Source organism: Bufo bufo, chromosome 1, assembly GCF_905171765.1.
Source record: "Bufo bufo chromosome 1, aBufBuf1.1, whole genome shotgun sequence".
Taxonomy (NCBI): Eukaryota; Metazoa; Chordata; class Amphibia; order Anura; family Bufonidae; genus Bufo; species Bufo bufo.
This window is the reverse complement of record NC_053389.1, coordinates 593,623,697-593,646,355: the sequence shown is the minus strand read 5'-3', so window position 1 is coordinate 593,646,355 and position 22,659 is coordinate 593,623,697.

Genomic DNA, 22,659 nt, shown 5'->3' with positions numbered 1-22,659 from the left:
CTAGGACGTGTGGCTGTGGCAGAAGGGCCACGTCCTCTCCCAGCACCAGAGGGTCCACTAACACCACCACGACCATGTCCACGTCCGCGTCCGCGTCCCTTACTAGATGTTTTCCTCATTGTTACCGTTCACCACAATAAGAAAAATATTATTCGGGCCAATGTATTGAATTAAAATTCAGGCCTTTTTTTACAGACACCTAACACTATCTGGCTATCTATTTAGGTACCGTATTAGACTAATACAGGCACACCAGTAATGACAGATTTAGCTGAATATAAATGTGAGGCCTATTTTTTAGGCGCTGGGTGACAGGTATACGTTTAATCACAGAATTAGACTTGGATCTGCACTGTAGCGTGTGTGTTAAGTTTTTCAGAATGACCCTATCAGCACCTTGAATCTAATATACCCTTTTAGGGATAGATTTAAAGTAGGCCTGATACAGCAGAAACCACTAATTTTGAGAATTGCAAATTTGGGAATTGTTTTTCAACCCAGAACAAAAACTGTGCTTTGATGGTCACTAAAAATAACTGGACCAGCTAAAACAGTACAGATTTGCATGAATATAAATGTCAGGCCTATTTTTTAGGCGCTGGGTGACAGGCTCAACTTGCCCCTGATGTAGTATATGGCCAAAAAATCACCACACTATTGATGGTTAAATGCACTTGATGACAGCTTGACCCTGATGTAGGATATAGCCAAAAAATAACCACACTATTGATCGTTAAATGCACTTGGGTGACAGGCTCAGCTTGCCCCTGATGTAGTATATGGCCAAAAAATAACCACACTATTGATGGTTAAATGCACTTGATGACAGCTTGACCCTGATGTAGGATATAGCAAAAAATAACCACACTATTGATGGTTAAATGCACTTGGGTGACAAGGTCAGCTTGCCCCTGATGTAGTATATGGCCAAAAAATCACCACACTATTAATGGTTAAATGCACTTGATGAAAGCTTGACCCTGATGTAGGATATAGCAAAAAATAACCACACTATTGATGGTTAAATACACTTGGTGGCAGCATGTGCTGGCGCACAAGCAAGCCACAAAATGGCCGCCGATCACCCCAGAAAAAAGTGACTGAAAAACGCTCTGGGCACCCTAAAACCACTGAGCAATTGAATAGCAGCAGTTCAATGATCCACAGCTGTAGATCGATCACTGAATGAAGTCTTTTGGAGGAGTTAATCACTGCCTAATCTCGCCCTAACGTCGCAGCTGCAACCTCTCCCTACACTTGTATCAGCAGAGTGACGTGCAGCGCTACGTGACCCAAGCTTATATAGAGGCTGGGTCACATGCTGCACTGGCCAATCACAGCCATGCCAATAGTAGGCAAGGCTGTGATGGCCTCTTGGGGCAAGTAGTATGACGCTTGTTGATTGGCTGCTTTGCAGCCTTTCAAAAAGCGCCAAGAAAGCGCCGAACACCGAACCCGAACCCGGACTTTTACGAAAATGTTCGGGTCTGTGTCACGGACACCCCAAAATTCGGGACGAACCCGAACTATACAGTTCAGGTTCGCTCATCCCTACTTTTGACATGTACACAGTCAGTGTACATGCAAAATATGTTCCCATCCCCCAGCCATCTGATTGTCAGCTAGCAAGGGAGAAAGCCCCAGGGGTCCAGGCTTCAAGGAGGCCCCAGGTGGATAAAGTCACACCTCAACCAGCCAGTTTGGAGGCAAGCTAATCCTGCAGGAAAACCCGCAGCAGGAGGTATCAGCTCTTGCCTAGGATCAATGATACCTCCCAGACATGTTGGCCCCTACATTTCATAAGGAATTATGAATCGTCCGTCCATCCCAGGCATAATTAGGTTATCTTTTATTGCGATCCTGGGGCAAAGCCGAACGTCCACGTGGTCCTGGCTTAAAACTATGGCTGGGAGAGGAGATATACATATCTCCCCACAAAAACCACATAGCGGCACCATGTTTGGACTCTAGTTGTAGCCAGAACCCAGGTGGATCAATTGGGCCCGGAACCATCTTCCTGCGACATTCTGGTCTGGGGCTATGAGCCCTAAGGGGTTTTATGGGTCATATGCTGCCAGCACCAGAGAAGGAGGGGTGAACCCTACCCATAGGCGGGGAGGTGAGTGGCCGGCTACAGGTCATAAGCCCATGCAAGCCAGCGGGCGGTGTATTTTCTGAAGGGGGTCACATCGTGCCAATGTGTTTGGAGAGACCGGGAACCAGCTGACATCACTGCCCCCACGTGACTGCAGCCAAGGACTATTCCACCCTTATCACCCTAAGGAACTTTCATCTACCCGGTAACTGACTTTTGCTCTGCTTAACCCTGTTGTACCTATATCACCTGTATCTGTAACCTCAGACCACTGTATATATTCTCTGTGTATATTGTGTTATATCTAGTGTGCCCTTAAGGCAATTAAATATATAATTTAATCTTGTGCTATCTTGTATCTCGATCACGAATCCCCACATCCGTGTTTCGGCCTAGTTATAAGATACCGCGGGTTGGTTTCTCACCCTATATAATCCCGTTAGCGGACCGGGCTTATATGAAACGAGAAGCTGGTGGCAGATACCCAGGCTGAGGAGGCGCTGTTTTCACTGCGGCAGTGGAAAGACTCTCTCAGCTTGTTGCCTCTCTGTGCCCGCATGGACAGGAGGAGTCTGTGTAAACTGTACCAAGCTGACCTTACCTGCTCCTCTGGAGGGCGTAACGTCACGCTGTGGTAACCCGTGACCATACCATATCTCGTGAGCTCAACGTAGGTGACGTCAAGCAGGCACGAGGCGTGGTATCCGTCATAGACACAAATCCTCATGTTTTGTGGTAACAAATCAGCTTTTCCTAAAATGGCTGCTGCACGTGTTACAAAGTGAAAGTAAGAAACCCAGGAATGCGATATGACCCATAATGCCGTGCAGCCAGCCAATCCACAGGTAGCCAGCCCCTGTGATGTCACAGCCCTATAAAACCCTGATCCCCTGCAGTCACCGCCATTGTCCTGTGACCTGAGCATAGGGAGAGACGTGGCAAGCACTAGGGAAAGTGTTGCTGCAATAATCCAGCAGCCATGTTTGATCCATCCACCATGTTCGGCATCTGGTCTTAACCCTAATAATTCCAAAAACAAAATACCACTAGGTTCATATTAGGATCCCGGACCTTATGGAGGGATCCACATGGCATTATGGTCATCCCTGGATCCCTGAATTTTATTTTAGGAAGGTTTTCCCACCTCAATGCTCTGTATCATCTCTGGTACCAGCACACAAGAGGACAGGGCCTGCTGCATACACACTCCGCCTCTCCCAATTCCTGTAGAGGGGAGCCAGAAGACACCTGGATGACCACGGCATCTGAAGGGTTTAAAGCTTTAGTGCCAGGTGTCTGCTCTTTAAACAACAGACATCCGTCGGTCATGGCACCCGCTGCACGCCCCAGCGGGTGCCATTCTTAAATGCCCAGCCGCCGATCTAAATTTACTGTCAGCGGTCGGGAAAGGGTTAACTTCCAAGCCTTTACACTGAGATTGGGTCACCACGTGGTAAGAATATGATTAATCTGAATGCTACTGCCATATACTGTATTGTAATTATCGCTTCTACCACTGTGGACCATACCAGTGAATGGGATTGTATATGCCCTCTAGTGTACTATAACTGTTACTGCACCTATATTGGATTAGAACAATGAATCTTGATGCTGTTACTAGAGATGAGCGAAGCTTTGAAAAAGTTGATTCGACCGATTTGCTGAAGTTCACCAAGAAATTCAATTCTTATGAATTGATTTGTCACAAATCGCTATAAACCAGGCCACTCTGCCAGTCAAAATGACTGAACTGAAGACATCCTGATGCATCCTGAACGGATTACTCTCCATTCAGAATGCATGGGGATATGCCTGATCAGTTCTTTTCCGGTATAGAGCCCCTGTGACGGAACTCTATGCCGGAAAAGAAAAACGCTTGTGTGAAAGTACCCTTAGGCTACTTTCACACTAGTGTTTTGGCTTTCCGTTTGTGAGATCCGTTCAGGGCTCTCAAAAGCGGTCCAAAACAGATGCATCAGTTTGCCTCCTTTCAGTCACCATTCTGCTGTGGAGGCGGACACCAAAACGCTGCCTGCAGCGTTTTAAAGTCCGCCTGACAAAGCGGAGCCAAACGGATCTGTCCTGGCACAAATATAAGTCAATTGGGACGGATCCTTTCTCTCGGACACAATCTGGCACAATAGAAAACGAATCCGTCCCCAATGACTTTCAATGGTGTTCAAGACAGATCTGTCATGGCTATGTAAGCCGTGTATCAGGGTGGGCTCCACAGGATAGAGCGAAGTCACGAACGACTAAAGCAACTCCAACACCAGCTTTTGCCAAAACAGAATTTTACTAACATGTGGTAATAAACACAACCACAAATGCTGAGAACATAAAATAAATTTACATGCACCCAGCCCAAAGGCTGAGACCCCTGTGTTGAACAGAACGGCGCCCTCTGGTGGATGCCGGAGGAAATTATGCAGTAATTTACCTACTGGCGGGCACAACTAAAATTGCCTCGCCGTACCTATTATTACCCTGATGCAAACAAGAACACTTGTTTGGGTGCTTAGTACAGGCTAGCCTGCGGTGCAGCACAACAGTTTACAATCTTACCATGCTCTATAGTACTCCTCATCCCATAACTAGCCCGGTAGCACGTGTCTGATTATTACTCCTGAGCAAAACGCTGAATTGGATGGAGTTCGTGGGGGTGTTTATCAGCTCTCAAATGTGCAATGTCCCTTTAAGTAATGGAGTCCTTGTAGTAACAGCAGCAACACTTTAGGCCTGACACAAAGCAGAGACCCTAACTAGCTAACTACAGGCCTGGTCTCAGTCTCCAGGCGCCAACTCTGCAATGAGGTGCGTGCACGATCTTACCAAACCGGGTCTGCAGTTTTATTCCTCAGCTGTTATCAGCCTTCCTGGAAACAGTCCTCTTTTCCCTGGACAGGATCTGGGTCTTGGACCACGATCAGCTTCACTCAGCTGCAGCTGTGGTCACTGAGGGTTTCTCTCACTCCTGGATCCATCTCTGCTCACACACAGCTCCTCATAGTCTCAGCTTAGCTTCTAAGATAGCTGCTGTCTCCTTTCTAGCAGGTTCTCAAACCACACCTCCTTTGAATATTCAAATATCTGCAGTCTGTTAGCTGTGTTTAAGAAACAGCGGAATCTTGTGGCCAAACAGCAGAATGTCAGTCAGAACATTTAATTTAATCCACACAGTGTTCAAACAATGAGAGCCGTTTTCCATCTCACAGCTATAGAAGACATAATACAACCAGATACGTTCATGATGGATGCATGCAGTTGTGTTATTGTAACAGAAGCATTTTTGCAGATCCATGACGGATCAGCAAAAAACGCTAGTGTCCAAGTAGCCTTAAAGATAAAACAACCAGATCCGTTCATAACGAATGCAGATGGTTGTATTATCAGTAACGGAAGCATTTTTGCTGATCCATGATGGATCCAGCAAAAACGCTGGTGTGAAAGTAGCCTAAATTGGAGATAAATGTGATGCTTATTATGTCCCATTACCAGAACAGAACAATCTTTTTCATATAATTTGCAGGGGCGAAGAGAATAGCTGTTCCTGTCAAGAGGCAAAAAAGAAATGGATAGCAATTCAAGGGTTGAAGGAACTGCAAAGACGATTAAAACTGGAGAGGAGTCATTTGACCAGTTATAATGAGGGACAAAGGTAACTTTCTGTAATTATGTCTACTGCATTAAAGTATACAAAATTGCCAGTGATAGTAATACCTGTAAAGCCACTCGGCCTGTATTAGTAAAGAATTAGGATTGTGCTTCATTAGGTTCATTGTCAACCAGCAATATCATAGCTTTGGTCAATCTGTTCTTATTAGCGGTAACCTATTGATAAACTGATTGTAGGATATCCATCGTAATCAGTATATGTTGTAAATTCCACCAGGGGCGTAGCTATAGGGGGTGCAGAGGTAGCAGTCACTACCGGGCCCAGGAGCCTGAGGGTCCCAAAGACCCTTGTGCCACATAAGAAGACACCGGTGTTATAGAAAGTGCATCCTGGTCAAGTTACACCTCTGGCTGGAGGGAAGGGGTGAGGTCAAGGTTAGGTGCTGTATACATTTTTGCCTCAGGAAGTGAAGGCTATGTGCTTCCCTGCCCCTGACTACAAAGCACTGAGGGAAGGAGGGCCCAAGCTGAACTCTTGCACCAGGGCCCATGCGCCTTTAGCTACGCCCCTGTCCTACAGTGTGCAATTTCCCAGGGTGAATGAAGTGATACACAGTTTCCATGGAAGTCAATAGGCTTTCCACGTAACACATGGACATGGTAAGTCTTCTTACGTGAGGGACGCTCTTCCTAGCCCCTGTTTTCTTCAGCTAAGAAATGAGGGTCCTGAATGAGGAATCCTTAATTAATTATACACTTGTTAATAGACTATTTAAAAATGGGTTAAAATTGTAAATTCAATACATTTTGTGGCAAGTGCATGGCTTCAAGAAGCTGTTTTTGTCATTTCTGAATATTTTGAATTTTTTTTTTGCTTTCTCAGTGACTCAATTTGCCACACTCAACAGTATCTACTGCTGTTTGCCCAGAAAATCAAAGTGAAAATGGAAAGCAATTTCAGTGCCGCTCTGCTGGTGGTTGAACCATACTGGAAACAGAGGTGCATTATATTTCTCTGTATACTTCTTTATATCTAAATTGCACAGTGTTGGCTGTTAAGCCTGAATCCAGACAGTCTCCTGCTGTATTAATAGTTTAATCCCATACATGAACAATTTTAAAGTATTGCAAGAAAGGGCATATACAGTTAGGTCCATAAATATTGGGACATTGACACAATTCTAACATTTTTGGCTCTATACACCACCACAATGGATTTGAAATTAAACGAACAAGATGTGCTTCAACTGCAGACTGTCAGCTTTAATTTGAGGGTATTTACATCCAAATCAGGTGAACGGTGTAGGAATTACAACAGTTTGCATATGTGCCTCCCACTTGTTAAGGAACCAAAAGTAATGGGACAGAATAATAATCATAAATCAAACTTTCACTTTTTAATACTTGGTTGCAAATCCTTTGCAGTCAATTACAGCTTGAAGTCTGGAACGCATAGACATCACCAGACGCTGGGTTTCATTCCTGGTGATACATTGCCAGGCCTCTACTGCAACTGTCTTCAGTTCCTGCTTGTTGTTGGGGCATTTTCCCTTCAGTTTTGTCTTCAGCAAGTGAAATGCATGCTCAATCGGATTCAGGTCAGGTGATTGACTTGGCCATTGCATAACATTCCACTTCTTTCCCTTAAACTCTTTGGTTGCTTTTGCAGTATGCTTTGAGTCATTGTCCATGTGCACTGTGAAGCGCCATCCAATGAGTTCTAAAACATTTGGCTGAATATGAGCAGATAATATTGCCCGAAACGCTTCAGAATTCATCCTGCTGCTTTTGTCAGCAGTCACATCATCAATAAATACAAGACAACCAGTTCCATTGGCAGCCATACATGCCCACGCCATGACACTACCACCACCATGCTTCACTGATGACGTGGTATGCTTAGAATCATGAGCAGTTCCTTTCCTTCTCCATACTCTTCTCTTTCCATCACTCTGGTACAAGTTGATCTTGGTCTCATCTGTCCATAGGATGTTGTTCCAGAACTTTGAAGGCTTTTTTAGATGTCGTTTGGCAAACTCTAATCTGACCTTCCTGTTTTTGAGGCTCACTAATGATTTACATCTTGTGGTGAACCCTCTGTATTCCCTCTTGTGAAGTCTTCTCTTGATTGTTGACTTTGACACACATACACCTGCCTCCTGGTGATTGTTCTTGATCTGGCCAACTATTGTGAAGGGTGTTTTCTTCACCAGGGAAAGAATTCTTCGGTCATCCACCACAGTTTTTTTCCGTGGTCTTCTGGGTCTTTTGGCGTTCCTGAGCTCACTGGTGCGTTCCTTCTTTTTAAGAATGTTCCAAACAGTTGTTTTGGCTACGCTAAATGTTTTTGCTATCTCTCTGATGGGTTTGTTTTGTTTTTTCAGCCTAATGATGGCTTGCTTCACTGATAGTGACAGCTCTTCGGATCTCATCTTGAGAGTTGACAGCAACAGATTCCAAATGCAAATAGCACACTTGAAATGAACTCTGGATCTTTGATCTGCTCATTGTAATTGGGATAATGAGGGGATAACACACACCTGGCCATGGAACAGCTGAGAAGCCAATTGTCCCATTACTTTTGGTTCCTTAACAAGTGGAAGCACATATGCAAACTGTTGTAATTCCTACACCGTTCACCTGATTTGGATGTAAATACTCTCAAATTAAAGCTGACAGTCTACAGTTGAAGCACATCTTGTTAGTTTCATTTCAAATCCATTGTGGTGGTGTATAGAGCCAAAAATGTTACAATTGTGTCGATGTCCCAATATTTATGGACCTGACTGTATAACAGTTTTAATAGAACAGTTTTTGATGGGTTGGATATCCACTATCACTTTCATGTAGATTCTGGGATGAAACTCCTGCTTGTTTGGAAACCTGCTTTGAGGAACTTGCTCATATTCGGCTTACCACAGGCCAAAGGATGAAGCAAAAATTGGAAAAAGAACGAATTGGTTCCAAAAAACTGTCAATGGAGGTAATATTAAGAACATTATTTTCTGCTCATCTCTAGAAACATGTCACACTACGTCATGTAGCTTATTGTCACATCTAATTTTTTTCTTTTTGATTGCCCATGGAAAACCTCTCTGTGAATCCTGTAAAATATAGGAAGTGAAAGCCAAGCTTTGCACTAATTTTAATTTATTTTTTACTATTGTCTCTAAAATATTATTTGAAATAAAATAACAATTCAGAAGGTAAATATGCCATTGGGTTTGCAAATTAATGAATGTTGCCTTTAAAATGATGAATAACTGTGTCCATCATTGACATGTACAGGTATAAAATATAGTTTAAAAAAATGCCTTCCCATTCCAAATGATGCCTGTGTAATTTTCCTAGTATATCATGCAATTCTTTTGATTATTATTCACTATTGGCCACTTTCATACACCTGAACTGACTGATTTGGTTCCATATTCTGCCAAAATCTGTGGCTTTTTGGGGCCATGAGTCCGTTATGTAGTAATAGTCAATGTTCATTTCTTTTGGTGACCCTGGATTTGGTGACATTTGACTGTACATGGTGATAAATGTTTGTGATGGTGACTATACGTACAGTCAATCTGTCATCTGTATATGGGTTAGATCTCTATGGCAGGCTTTAGTAGCTACTGTAGCTTATTTTACATTTTCTTGCAGGAGAACAAACTGCTTTATTTCCTTAAGAGACAGGAAGAAGCAAGAGACCTCTTATTTCAACTCTTACAAAGCTGCAGCCATGAAGAACTACAGGAGCCCATGTCTAGCTTGCTACCTAGTACAGCAGAAGAAAATACGGGACTTATAAAGGAGGGTAAGAGATTATGAAACAACTTTGGTTAGGCACGTGACAGGTTTGGAAAATGTCTCAATTATGAGACACGTGGTGCCTTATAGGTGAAGAAAGGTCATACAGGACTCTCTACATAGATGCTGATGGGAAAGCTGGTGATTGTGTCGACAATATGTGTACTAAATTACTATTACCTGAATAATATTAATATTACAATTACTGTTGTACAGGTCCAGGATGTATCACGATTTTCTTCTATAGGTAATACTCTTTCTTTGTATATTTATATTTATAAATTGTTATGATTTTTGTCTACTCCAGTTTCTGAAATAAAAGTAGAAAGAAACCCCCTACGACAACTTTTCCTTCTTGCCATGACAGTGACCAAGACGTGTTTGTTGGATTATGGTGAAATGGTGACTTGGGGTGACTGTGCTGTGAGACTCCTGGTACAAGTGCAGTTGAAACAGGAGTTGGAGTTGAGAGAACTCATCCTGGAGTTATCTAGAGGGGTGAGACATTTTAGTATTTGTATTGCTTATCTAATTGGAGTACATTTTCCTAAAAGCCTGATCATCAATTCTCATTTGTATGAATTCTAAAGGAAAGCTTCAGTCAAAAAGTGGTGTTGCGTGTGATTAAAGGTTGCATGCACAGTGTATTCATTACATGGTTTGTGTAGTACTACAGTGTTATGCTATCTAGAAATATGTCAGAATAATGCTGTCCCTTACATAAATATTAGTGAACATTTGAAGGACATCTTTCTACAAGTAAAAAAAATTCAAAGACGTGTTAAGAACATGATGTATGATCTATTCACCTAATATAAGCCCTTCAAGTAGTCCCAGTTTAGGTTGGCCTTATTCCGTTATCCGATGACCAGTGTGAATGTGATCAGGATAAGTCTCCATAATTTAGGCAAACAAATATGGAGAAACATCCTGAAGATCATGCCATCCTTCTTTCCTGAAAGGAGTAGTAGGGGACAAGTTTTAGGGAAGATATGTGTAATTTTGTTTCTAAATCATTATAGGTTGATAATGATGATAAGAGTGGTCAGCTTACAAAAGAAGCAGTCCTAGAAGAAAACAATCCTGTGTCCTACCTCATACACTTACTACAACCTATCACACCCAAAGAGCAGCTTCATTTAGAGGAGTTTAAAGCTGAGGTAAGTGGTTGAATTATTCATCATTAAATGGGCATTCCTGTACTTTTATATTGATGGCCTATGCTCAGGTCAATATCTGATCAGTGGGGGTCAGACACCTCACATCCCCACCACCAATCAACTGGTTTACAGGGGCTCTGGTGCCGGCACTACACAGCTCTGTCCACTACGTAGTGGATGAAGCTGCTGGATGGCCTATGCCAAAAATAGGTCATCAATATAAAAGTACAAAAAAAACTATTTTACAGTGTTTGACCACTTTCTGGCTACTGTTGACCAATGTGTTTGTAAGATAATTATATGGCATTAACTAATATAGCCTTCTTCTGTGCCATTTTCTTTATTTCATAAAGTATGCCCCCTTTATTTGCCAAGTATTTTGTGCTGTCCACACAGAGGTCTTGTCCATAAGATGGTAGCTGATGGAGGCTCACGTGACCAGGCAAATTACCTCCATGTGATGTTTCCTCCATTCAAATGCACTGCACCTGCCATCTGCACTTCACTATTGGGAGTTTATTGCAGAGTGTTTGAATAGAGAGACTAAATGATGTGTCTGGTCACATGACCCTCCATCAGCAGCCATCTTGTGGACAGCACAGAAGATGTACCCAACAAGGGGACATGGCTTATGAAATATAGCAAACGGCACTCAATATCAACAAAGGCTACATTAGTAAGTGCCATATAGTCATCTTACATACGCAATCACATTGATCACAAATAGGCAGAAAATGGCCAAGCCCTTTAATCCTAAGAAATAGTTCTTGATGGCAAGTTATATGATAATATGAATGCTCTGTATTGTACAGCTTGTTTCTAGTCTAGAATGTACCAAACTGCTCGAAGAATTAGACAACAATTTTAAAGAAGCATTTGATAATCAAGAAATGATAGTCAGCATTAAAAAGCAAGAAGAAACCAAGACATTGCTAAACAACAATTCCACAAATATAACAATTGTAGATAAGCAAAAAAATGATGATCTCCATGTAACAAGGCTAGAAGAATGTTCTATCACGGAAAAGCCTCCAGAGAAAATCCACAGAAGACAAATGGTTAGTGTTTCCTCAATGTTAGAAGAACATGAAAAAGATCAAGGACACCAATGGGAAGGCTGTAGCAAAGAAAGGAGCTTAGTGATGGACACACCATACAAGGATTCAGGAAGGGGAACCAGTGAGGTGGCAGCATCTATGAAGAATAAAGAAAGCGAACAAACAAAGCATGAACAGGTAATCTTCGACTTTGAGTTTCTTATCTTTGTGTATTCGTAGAATAACCAGAATTCATTATGAAGCTATGGCATAAAAATCAATCCGCAATGTAATAAAATCCATGGCCAACATCAGCAGGGGGGCTCAAAATACAGAACAATGTATGATAATCTTCATGCTATTACTCATTGCCCTCTCCTTCTGCACACTTAATTTGTGAGGTTCTTTCCACACTTAACAATAGACCTCATACCAACTGCCATGCCTCGAAGCTATGCTTTGTGAGTCATGGTTCTTCAAATGTTTCCAGATGCCATCTATATTCAAAATAACCTGCATACTATATAGAGAAATTGTCATCATGCAGTTTGTCCTGATTTAAATACAGCAAAACTGCTCCGAAAGACCATCTCTAAAAGAAGACCATGCCTTGGTATAGACCAGATTTTGTGTGACAGATTTCAATTCCATAATATACTATGCACTCTGGTCATCTACCATGGGAGGACTGCCCCTCCAGATGACCATTTTTTGTGTAATTTTGGGTGAACATCTGAGCGGTTTTACTGTATATATTAAAGGGGTTGTCTCATCACAGTCAATGGGGGCATATCGCTAGGATATGCCCCCATTGTCTTAGAGGTGCGGGTCCCACCCCTGGGACCCGCACCTATATCGGGAACTGAGCCCCACAAACTGGTGGCTGGAGGACTCCAGTCTGGCCACGACCAAGCGCTCTCCCCATAGAAGTGAATGGGAGCGTACCACGCATGGCCGGCCAAAGCTCCCATTCACTTCTATGGGCCCGATGGAAATAGCTGAGCCAGCACTTGGCTATTTTCGGTGGCCACATAAAAAATGAATGGAGGGCTGCTGTGCATGCGCAGTGCGCCCTCCACCACTTTCGGGGCTCAGTTCTCAGTATAGGTGTGGGTCCCAATGGTGTGACCCACCCCTATAAGATAATGGGGGCATATCCTAGCGATATGCCCCCATCATCTGTGATGAGACAATCCTTTTAATTTTATACTACTGTATTTTATTATTTTAGCAATTAATGTTAAGTGACAATTCAACTGTTAAAGAAACACTTCCATTTTCTGTTCCATTAGAAAAGTACATGATGTAAATTATAGTGAGGTTTATCTTCTTAACAATGTGACTTATCCACAGTCATGTGACTGACATTCTGACTCTCCAACTGACACAGTGGGGCAGATGTAAAAAAAATGGGGAAAAGTAAAACTGGCTTAGGGTGGGTTCACACTAGCGTTAGTGATTCCGTTATGGCTTTCCGTTATAACATGGTTATAATGGAAAATAACGGAATCCATAAGACGGAAGGACGGATCCGTTCTTCTGCCAAAAGACTTGTATTATGACAGAATGCAAAACGGAAGCCTTTAAAAGGCATTTTGTTTGCTCTCTGTCCTAATAGAAGTCTATGGGAATTAAAACGGATCCGTCTGGGTCCCGTTATGCAAGACGGAAAACAAAGTCTTGTCGATAGGACTTTGTTTTCCATCTTGCATAACGGGACCCAGACGGATCCGTTATGCTTTCCCATAGACTTCTATTAGGACGGAAAGCAAACGGAATGCCTTTTAAAGGCTTCCGTTTTGCATTCTGTCTGGGCATTGAGTTATTTTCCGTTATAACCATGTTATTACGGAAAGCCATAACGGAATCCCTAACGCCAGTGTGAACCCACCCTTACTTGCTCGTAGGAAACAATCCGATTAAGCCTATCATTTTTCCATGCTCCTTTCTAAAATTAAAGGATTGATCTTATTAGCTGCTATAGGCAACTAAGCCAGTTTTCTTTAGCACAACTTTTGATAAACCTCCACCTTTGTCTTATGTTTGGACAGGAAGTCAGTGTTCCTATTCACTCCTATAATAGTGACATGGAGGATCTCATAGAAAAGAATAGAGAAACTGACTTTCTGTCCACACATAAGACATTGAAGAGTCAGAGTGTGGGTCACATGAAACTACTTTCACTGGTATAAAGATTACTGGTATTACAATTTACATCTGTCTAATGGGCTAGAGGATATACATTTTGTGGGAGTGCTTCTTTAAGTCTCAAGATTAAGCTTAGATGACCTACAACATCTCTAGCCATACTGCACATAAACTACTATCAGCTAGATGTTAAAGACTTTGACCCTCAAACAACATTTATCATCTGTACACAGGATAAGGCCTCATGCACACGACCGTTGTGTGCATCCGCGGCCGTTGTTCCGTTTTCCGTTTTTTTTCGCGGACCCATTGACTTTCAATGGGTCCGTGGAAAAGTCGGAAAATGCACCGTTTGGCTTCCGCGTCCGTGATCCGTTTTTCCAGTCCGTGAAAAAAATAGGACCTGTCCTATTTTTTTCACGGACAACGGTTCACGGACCCATTCAAGTCAATGGGTCCGTGAAAAATCACGGATGCACACAAGATAGTCATCCGCGTCCGTGATCCGTGTCCGTTTTTCCTATCATTTTCAATGCAAACTTGACTTAGTTTTTTTTTTCACTTTTCATGTCCGTGGATCCTCCAAAAATCAAGGAAGACCCACGGAAGAAAAAACGGTCACGGATCACGGAACAACAGAAATCCGTTTTGCGGACACCAAAAAAAAACCGGTTGTGTGCATGAGGCCTAAGTGATAAATGTGTGGCCAACTACTGGGACCACCGCTGACTACAAGAATGGGGTCACGTATAGTCTGTTTGACTCAATGTTTGTGGGACTCACCAACCCCTTTAATGAAAACGGTATGTGCTGTCATGAATACATGAGAGACACATTTATTATATATCCTATTGTTGGGCCTTGTAGGTCCCTTCAGATGAACTAGCCTCATCGGTGATGGAAGCTGCAGAGAGTCTGATAGCAGACTTAATGACACTTAAAGCAAAAGTGGAAGAAGTCTACATGAAAAGAGGAACAGATCCACATTCACTTCCTAGGCCTGCAGGGAGTTCCCCAGATGCTGTAAGTGTTTAATATTAGGAAGCAATCAAGATTCAATTTTTGAAATAAAGATATGAACGTATATATAGTTTTGTGCACTTTTCATAATCTATTTGTCTAGATTTCTTCTATCCCTCACCACAATTAATTTCTATCTGAAGGATATCTCAATAAAAAAAAAAATAGGAATATGAACACCAGGTGAAAATATAAGACCTTTATGGGTGCCTGATAGTAAAGTATTTTCTGCACTGTCTGACCAAAGTCTATTAACCCCCAGTACCAATATCTAGCAAGTGCATCTATATGTCCTGTCAGATACAGGCATCCTGAGATACAGGACATGTTACGTAGAAGTCATGGCTGTTCGTGGCACAGAGTTAGCGCTTCTGATCCTTGGCTACACCATGTACTGTAGTTTACCTTTAGATTACCTATGCTCTTGGAAACGTGGGACAGAGGGAATTATACTGCCGCCTTAAGAATAAGCATGAGTTCTACAGTCAATACTATAACTATGCAGGGATTTAACCGGTAATTTGTATTTTAAATGGCTTGTCCTCTGAACAGTTTTGATCTTTGGTTGTACGACTGCTAGAACCCCTAAAGGTCAGTTGTAATCTAAGACCAAAAGGGAATCTGTCACTGTCTTTGTGCTGACCTCTCTCATGGAAACAAAAGGTAGTGGCAGGCTTGCTGATTTCTACATACCATGAGCTGTAGGGCTAGCCCCATCCTGCTGCTGATGGGGAGAAAGCAGTCAATCAGAGCTGGGAAGGCTGCTGGGAAGGCTGCTGGGTGAGGCTAGCCCACAGTTCATGAATATATGGACTCCTTCCTCACAGCGTGCTGCCAGGATTGCAACTCATAAACAGTCAATTTCACAGAAAGTGCATTATAAACACATATAACAGAGTCAATGTTGAAATCAGCATGCTTGTCACCACATTATACTGTCCACAGAGGCCAGAACAAAGGTGATAACAGATTCCAGAGGATAGGTCATCAGTGTAAACTATTTAAATGACAAAAATACGTGGTCTCAGAAGGCAGGAAATGGTCCACCCCAAATGCAGTTGTGCATTTATGCTCGGGGGAGCAGATACTGTGCTTGTGGTCTGTTGCTAAGGCCGATCCCCAGCAAAAAATGCATACAATGGAGGATGCCCGCAGCAGACCACAAGTGCCACAGAGACATCCTACACCAGATGGTAAAATGTGTGGATGTGCAATGATATATAGACTAAATAGTTAGAAGAATAGGTGCACTACTGTGGTGGATGCAAACAGTAACATCTGACCAAACCCTCACGCTGATGTTAAAAATGAGAATTCAGCCAGTATATCCTTATATTAAGGACATATCTGAGCCCGCACACCACGCCAAGGTTTCTCAAGTGGCACGGGACCTAACGCTAAACCTACCTGTACCGTATGGTTAGTATCAGGAGCTAGTGGGCAAATTACAGCAGCATTGACATGTTAATATTTAGATGTGGTTGACATTGTAGGAAAAATGACAGTAAATTCAATCATGTTAGCTTTCACTTTTAAATCAGAAACTAAATAAAATATGACAACCAATATGGCTGATCTTCCTGTTGTCAGTTTTGTAACTGAAAAGTTATCTGGTAATATTTCAGTAAGGGATACACAAATACCAAACTTTGGCTACTGCTCTAAGTTCTGATTTTCTACTAGATGACCATTTTGTTTTGGGTTGAAATTCTTTTTTTAGGCAATTTGCTTTTAGTGTCTTATACTTTCACTTACAATGATATAGGAAGCATAATGTGGGTGTAAAGTTGAAAACGTGTGCACTTTTATTCCATTTTTATTGACGCCTACAAAGAGCTGATAGGGATATTTGGCAATGCAAAAGTTAAGGGTACCTTCCCACTTGCGTTGTGAGGATCTGGCAGGCAGTTCCGTTGCCGGGAAACTGCCTGCCGGATCCGGAAATCTGTATGCAAACAAATGCATTGAAATTCCGGATCCGTCTCTCCGGTGTCATCCGGAAAAACGGGTCCGGTATTTTTCTTTTTTTTGCATTTTTAAACTGGATCCGTTTTGCCGGAACACTAGGTACCAGATCCAGCATTAATACATTTCAATGTAAATTAATACCGCATCCGGCGTTCCGGCAAGTGTTTCGGAATTTTGGCCGGAGAAAATACCGCAGCATGCTGGGGTATTTTCTCCGCCCAAATACCGTAAGAGGGACTGAACTGAAGACATCCTGATGCACACTGAATGGAATGCTTTCTATTCAGAATGCATTAGGATAAAACTGAAGCGTTTTTTTCCGGTATTGAGCCCCTAGGACGGAACTCAATACCGGAAAAGAATAACGGTAGTGTGAAAGTACCCTGACTCTGGTACCAAGAGATTTTTTTTGCAGTTTTTCACCACCCACCTTTGGATAGCAGAGCAGGAGACTATGGGAATTTATTAACAATGAATCCGGCATAGAATATCCATTCACTAAAATATTATTTGAAATGAGGATATATAATCTTTTATACTATTCCCATGTCATTCTAAATAGATGGCCATAGGAAATCTGTATAATCAAGCTCATCTTTAGCTATCGGAATTAGGTTTAGGTTGCCTTGTTTCTATGCATGGTCTAGTGGCGACACTATTACCATTGCTAGTTCTGGAAGAATACAACCTTACCATGCTCCAAATATATCCCAGAAATGAGTATTATTTCAAAAACTATCAGAGAAACATATGTTTTAGTATTGTTGCTATGCTCCCTATGCTTTCTGTGATGCCAAATAAGGGGGTGGACATACAGACAGAAGCTAAAACAATGGAAAAGCCCCCATTAAAACATACTGGAGAAAGTCTGACACCTAAAGATGCAGACAGCTCTAATATTACCTGTTATAATGATGGGGAGTTTCTCAACCAAGAAGATATTTCAAAAACGGGGATAATAGATCAAAGATCCATTTCATGTGGAGAAGGAAAAGCAAGAGAAGGATGGACACTCTGTGATAGACACAAAGAAATAGCAGAAGAGATAGAGGAGGAACTTCTCGCCAGGAAGAACCTATCACAGCTGTCCTGTAATGAAAGAATGGGTAGAGATAAGGGATGTCATGGTGAAATGAAGTGCAACATTCCTGGAGTAAGTACACTGCGTGCAGAATTATTAGGCAAATGAGTATTTTGACCACATCATCCTCTTTATGCATGTTGTCTTACTCCAAGCTGTATAGGCTTGAAAGCCTACTACCAATTAAGCATATTAGGTGATGTGCATCTCTGTAATGAGAAGGGGTGTGGTCTAATGACATCAACACCCTATATTAGGTGTGCATAATTATTAGGCAACTTTCTTTCCTTTGGCAAAATGGGTCAAAAGAAGGACTTGACAGGCTCAGAAAAGTCAAAAATAGTGAGATATCTTGCAGAGGGATGCAGCACTCTTAAAATTGCAAAGCTTCTGAAGCGTGATCATCGAACAATCAAGCGTTTCATTCAAAATAGTCAACAGGGTCGCAAGAAGCGTGTGGAAAAACCAAGGCGCAAAATAACTGCCCATGAACTGAGAAAAGTCAAGCGTGCAGCTGCCAAGATGCCACTTGCCACCAGTTTGGCCATATTTCAGAGCTGCAACATCACTGGAGTGCCCAAAAGCACAAGGTGTGCAATACTCAGAGACATGGCCAAGGTAAGAAAGGCTGAAAGACGACCACCACTGAACAAGACACACAAGCTGAAACGTCAAGACTGGGCCAAGAAATATCTCAAGACTGATTTTTCTAAGGTTTTATGGACTGATGAAATGAGAGTGAGTCTTGATGGGCCAGATGGATGGGCCCGTGGCTGGATTAGTAAAGGGCAGAGAGCTCCAGTCCGACTCAGACGCCAGCAAGGTGGAGGTGGAGTACTGGTTTGGGCTGGTATCATCAAAGATGAGCTTGTGGGGCCTTTTCGGGTTGAGGATGGAGTCAAGCTCAACTCCCAGTCCTACTGCCAGTTTCTGCAAGACACCTTCTTCAAGCAGTGGTACAGGAAGAAGTCTGCATCCTTCAAGAAAAACATGATTTTCATGCAGGACAATGCTCCATCACACGCGTCCAAGTACTCCACAGCGTGGCTGGCAAGAAAGGGTATAAAAGAAGAAAATCTAATGACATGGCCTCCTTGTTCACCTGATCTGAACCCCATTGAGAACCTGTGGTCCATCATCAAATGTGAGATTTACAAGGAGGGAAAACAGTACACCTCTCTGAACAGTGTCTGGGAGGCTGTGGTTGCTGCTGCACGCAATGTTGATGGTGAACAGATCAAAACACTGACAGAATCCATGGATGGCAGGCTTTTGAGTGTCCTTGCAAAGAAAGGATGCTATATTGGTCACTGATTTGTTTTTGTTTTGTTTTTGAATGTCAGAAATGTATATTTGTGAATGTTGAGATGTTATATTGGTTTCACTGGTAAAAATAAATAATTGAAATGGGTATATATTAGTTTTTTGTTAAGTTGCCTAATAATTATGCACAGTAATAGTCACCTGCACACACAGATATCCCCCTAAAATAGCTAAAACTAAAAACAAACTAAAAACTACTTCCAAAAATATTCAGCTTTGATATTAATGAGTTTTTTGGGTTCATTGAGAACATGGTTGTTGTTCAATAATAAAATTAATCCTCAAAAATACAACTTGCCTAATAATTCTGCACTCCCTGTATATGCAACCTTGTAAGTAAATGCAGTCAGTTGTAATCATTTTCAAGCTGCAATTCCAAGGCACAGAATAGCATGTAATATGTGCATTCAGTGCGTGAATGTTGTTAGCGGTGTGGTTTGTAGTGGTCTTAGTGGAATTGTCAGCAGATATACGGACATCTTTACAAATTTCTGAATATAGTACAAATGTATCCCACATAAAGCAGTCTTAATTTATGTATCATATAAATTACAGACATCCCCTGAAAATTTGTCCTCAAATCTTATGGAAGCAACAGAAACCCTCATTGTAAGCCTGAATGCTCTTAAAGAAGGGATGAGCCATGCGGCTAAATCCCAACTGATAGAACACAGTGGAGAACCGATTATAGTGCAAGAGTCAAGACAACAAAAGGGTACAGAGGTTTCTAGTGCTACCAAAGCCAACTGTGAAAATAAGCCGTCTTCATCTATAGTAGGAAACAATGATGAGCATTTAGAAGACAACAAGAAGCATGATGAAAGGTACATAAGTGCTATTAAAAATCTATCTATCTATTATATATCTGTCTATCTATCTGTCTATGCACAGTGAGTGAACCCCTGTTTTTTCTGTTGATTACTACTAAAATCTGGTAGATTTAGAATCATACATCATATTTATAGAATCTAACTAAACTAATAGCACATGAAATGTACCATTTACTGTATGTATTTTACTGAGTACGTTGAGTAACATTCATACTGCAGGGAAAAGAAGTAAGTGAACCTCTGTGTTAATGACTTTTTCCAGAGCTAGATGGCAACAGGTGTTTTAGTTAATGAGATGAAATGGAAAGTGTGGGTTTCACAGGAGCTTTGTACATTAAATAATGGCACACAAAGCCTGGTTACCCACAAATCTGCTCTTCTTAAGATTGGTTAGCGTAAATTATGCCTTGGTGGAAACGATTTACAGAAGACCTTAGAAGATATTTTATAGACGCATGAAGTTGGAAAAGGCTAAAAAAAACATTGCTAAAGATCTGGGTGTACGGCAGTACATGTCAAATTATCTGAAAATGGAGAAAATTCAGGGCGTTTGCTTCTCTCCCTAGGAGTGCACATGCTGTTAAGATCACTCCAGTGGTACAACAGGCAATCCTGAAAAAGGTAAAAAAGAACTTAATTATGTTAAGTGCAAAACACCTACAGAAGACTAGAAACTACAAAAATCTCTGTACATGTGTCCACTACAAGAAAAACACTAAATAATAATCATGCTCATGGAAGGATTACATGAAGGACACGCTGCAGTCCAAAAATACTTTGCAGTTCATCTCAAGTTTGCCCAAGACTACCCAGATGTTAAGCAATGCTTCTGGGAAAATGTTCTATAGATAGATGAAACAAAACTGGAACTTTTTAGCACAGATGCACAATATAATGTTTTGAGGAAAAAGAACAGCAAAACCTCATCAAATATGAGGCATGGTGGAGGGAGCATAATGGTTTGGAGGTACTTTGCTGCCTCAGGTATTGTCTCCTTCTGATCATTGAGGGTAAAAATGTATTCTAAACTGTATCAAAATATTTTACAGGATAGTGTAAGGGAAGCAGTCTATGACTTAAGGCTACTTTCACACTAGAGTTTTAGTTTTCCGGTATTGAGTTCCGTAATAGGGGCTCAATACCGGAAAAAACTGTCAATGGGGACAAAACTGAACCGAACAGAACGGAGTGCTCTAAAATGCATGCCGTTCCGTTTAGTTGCATTCCCAGACCAGAGAGCAAACCGCAACATGTTGTAGTTTGCTTTCCATCCTGGGATGCGGAGCAAGACTGATTTGGCATGACCCACAATGCAAGTCAATGGGGACGGATCCGTTTTCTCTGCCACAATCTGCCATAATAGAAAACTGATCCGTCCTACATTAACTTTCAATGGAGTTCATGACGGATCCGTCTTGGCAATTGTTAAAGATAATACAACCGGATTCGTTCATAATGGATGCAGATGTATTGTATTATCAGTAACAGAAAGTTTTTTTCTGAACCCTGCCGGATCCAGCAAAAAACGCTAGTGTGAAAGTAGGCTAAGTTGAAGTGATAGGTGATACAAAAATTCAGTGACCCAACTATAGAATGGTTAAAAAAAATACCTTAACCCTATTGACATGCTGTGACATGACTTGAAAGAGGCTGTGCAGCAAGGTATCCCAGAAATAGTAATGAACTGAAACACATTTACAGGGAGGAATGGAAAATATTGTATTACTATTCAATATAGGTTATTTCAGAGGGTTCACTTACCTTTTCTTGCCACTGTATCTATCCATCTATCATCCATACATACCGTATATGTCTATTGATAAAAGTGTGGTCCATAACAACTAAGTGCTTAAACTATAACACATGAACTTCTGATTTTTAGCTTAGATGTACAGTCTGACCTTGATCCTTGTCCAATGACCAAAGAAGCTTCTTGGGAATTGCATCCTCAATGTTCTCAAGGTTGTAACCATGCTAAGATTTGGGATTCTGAAGTCAGAAGAGAACATTTTTCAGACGGGATAATGACAGGAACAGATTGTGTAAGCAATATACAAATTATGGGGCTCACAAAACTGGAGGGAATGTTTGGACTACAAATATGGAAGTGTATATAACAAGAAATATTTTTACAGTCTGCTGTGTCAGAGAGGACATCATCAGAAGATAAAAGAGAATCTTTGAGCTGTAGCTTGAAGTGTTTAGATGAGAAACCTAAAACATCGTTACCAGAGCCTGTGGCTCAAAGAGAGGAGCAAACTGCAGATGCAGAAAACATGTCACATGCAAGTGCAGAGAAAAAACAGACTGACTGTGATCAAGAAGACAATAAGAATGTTCTATTAAGAGCAGAAGTGGAATCTGGAGATGGCAGCATTGCACAAGAAGAAGGTAGAGAAGATATAGCCATGTCAACGGTAGACAGCTCATCAGATGATGGCATCACTGAGCAGGTACATTTATCTTTACCAATGAAGGACAACTAACAAGTATATTATCAAACTGAGTCATAACACTACAATGCACTAAACAGAAAATCTACAGTATCCCCTCAACCTCATTAGTTCCCAAGTGAAGACACAGG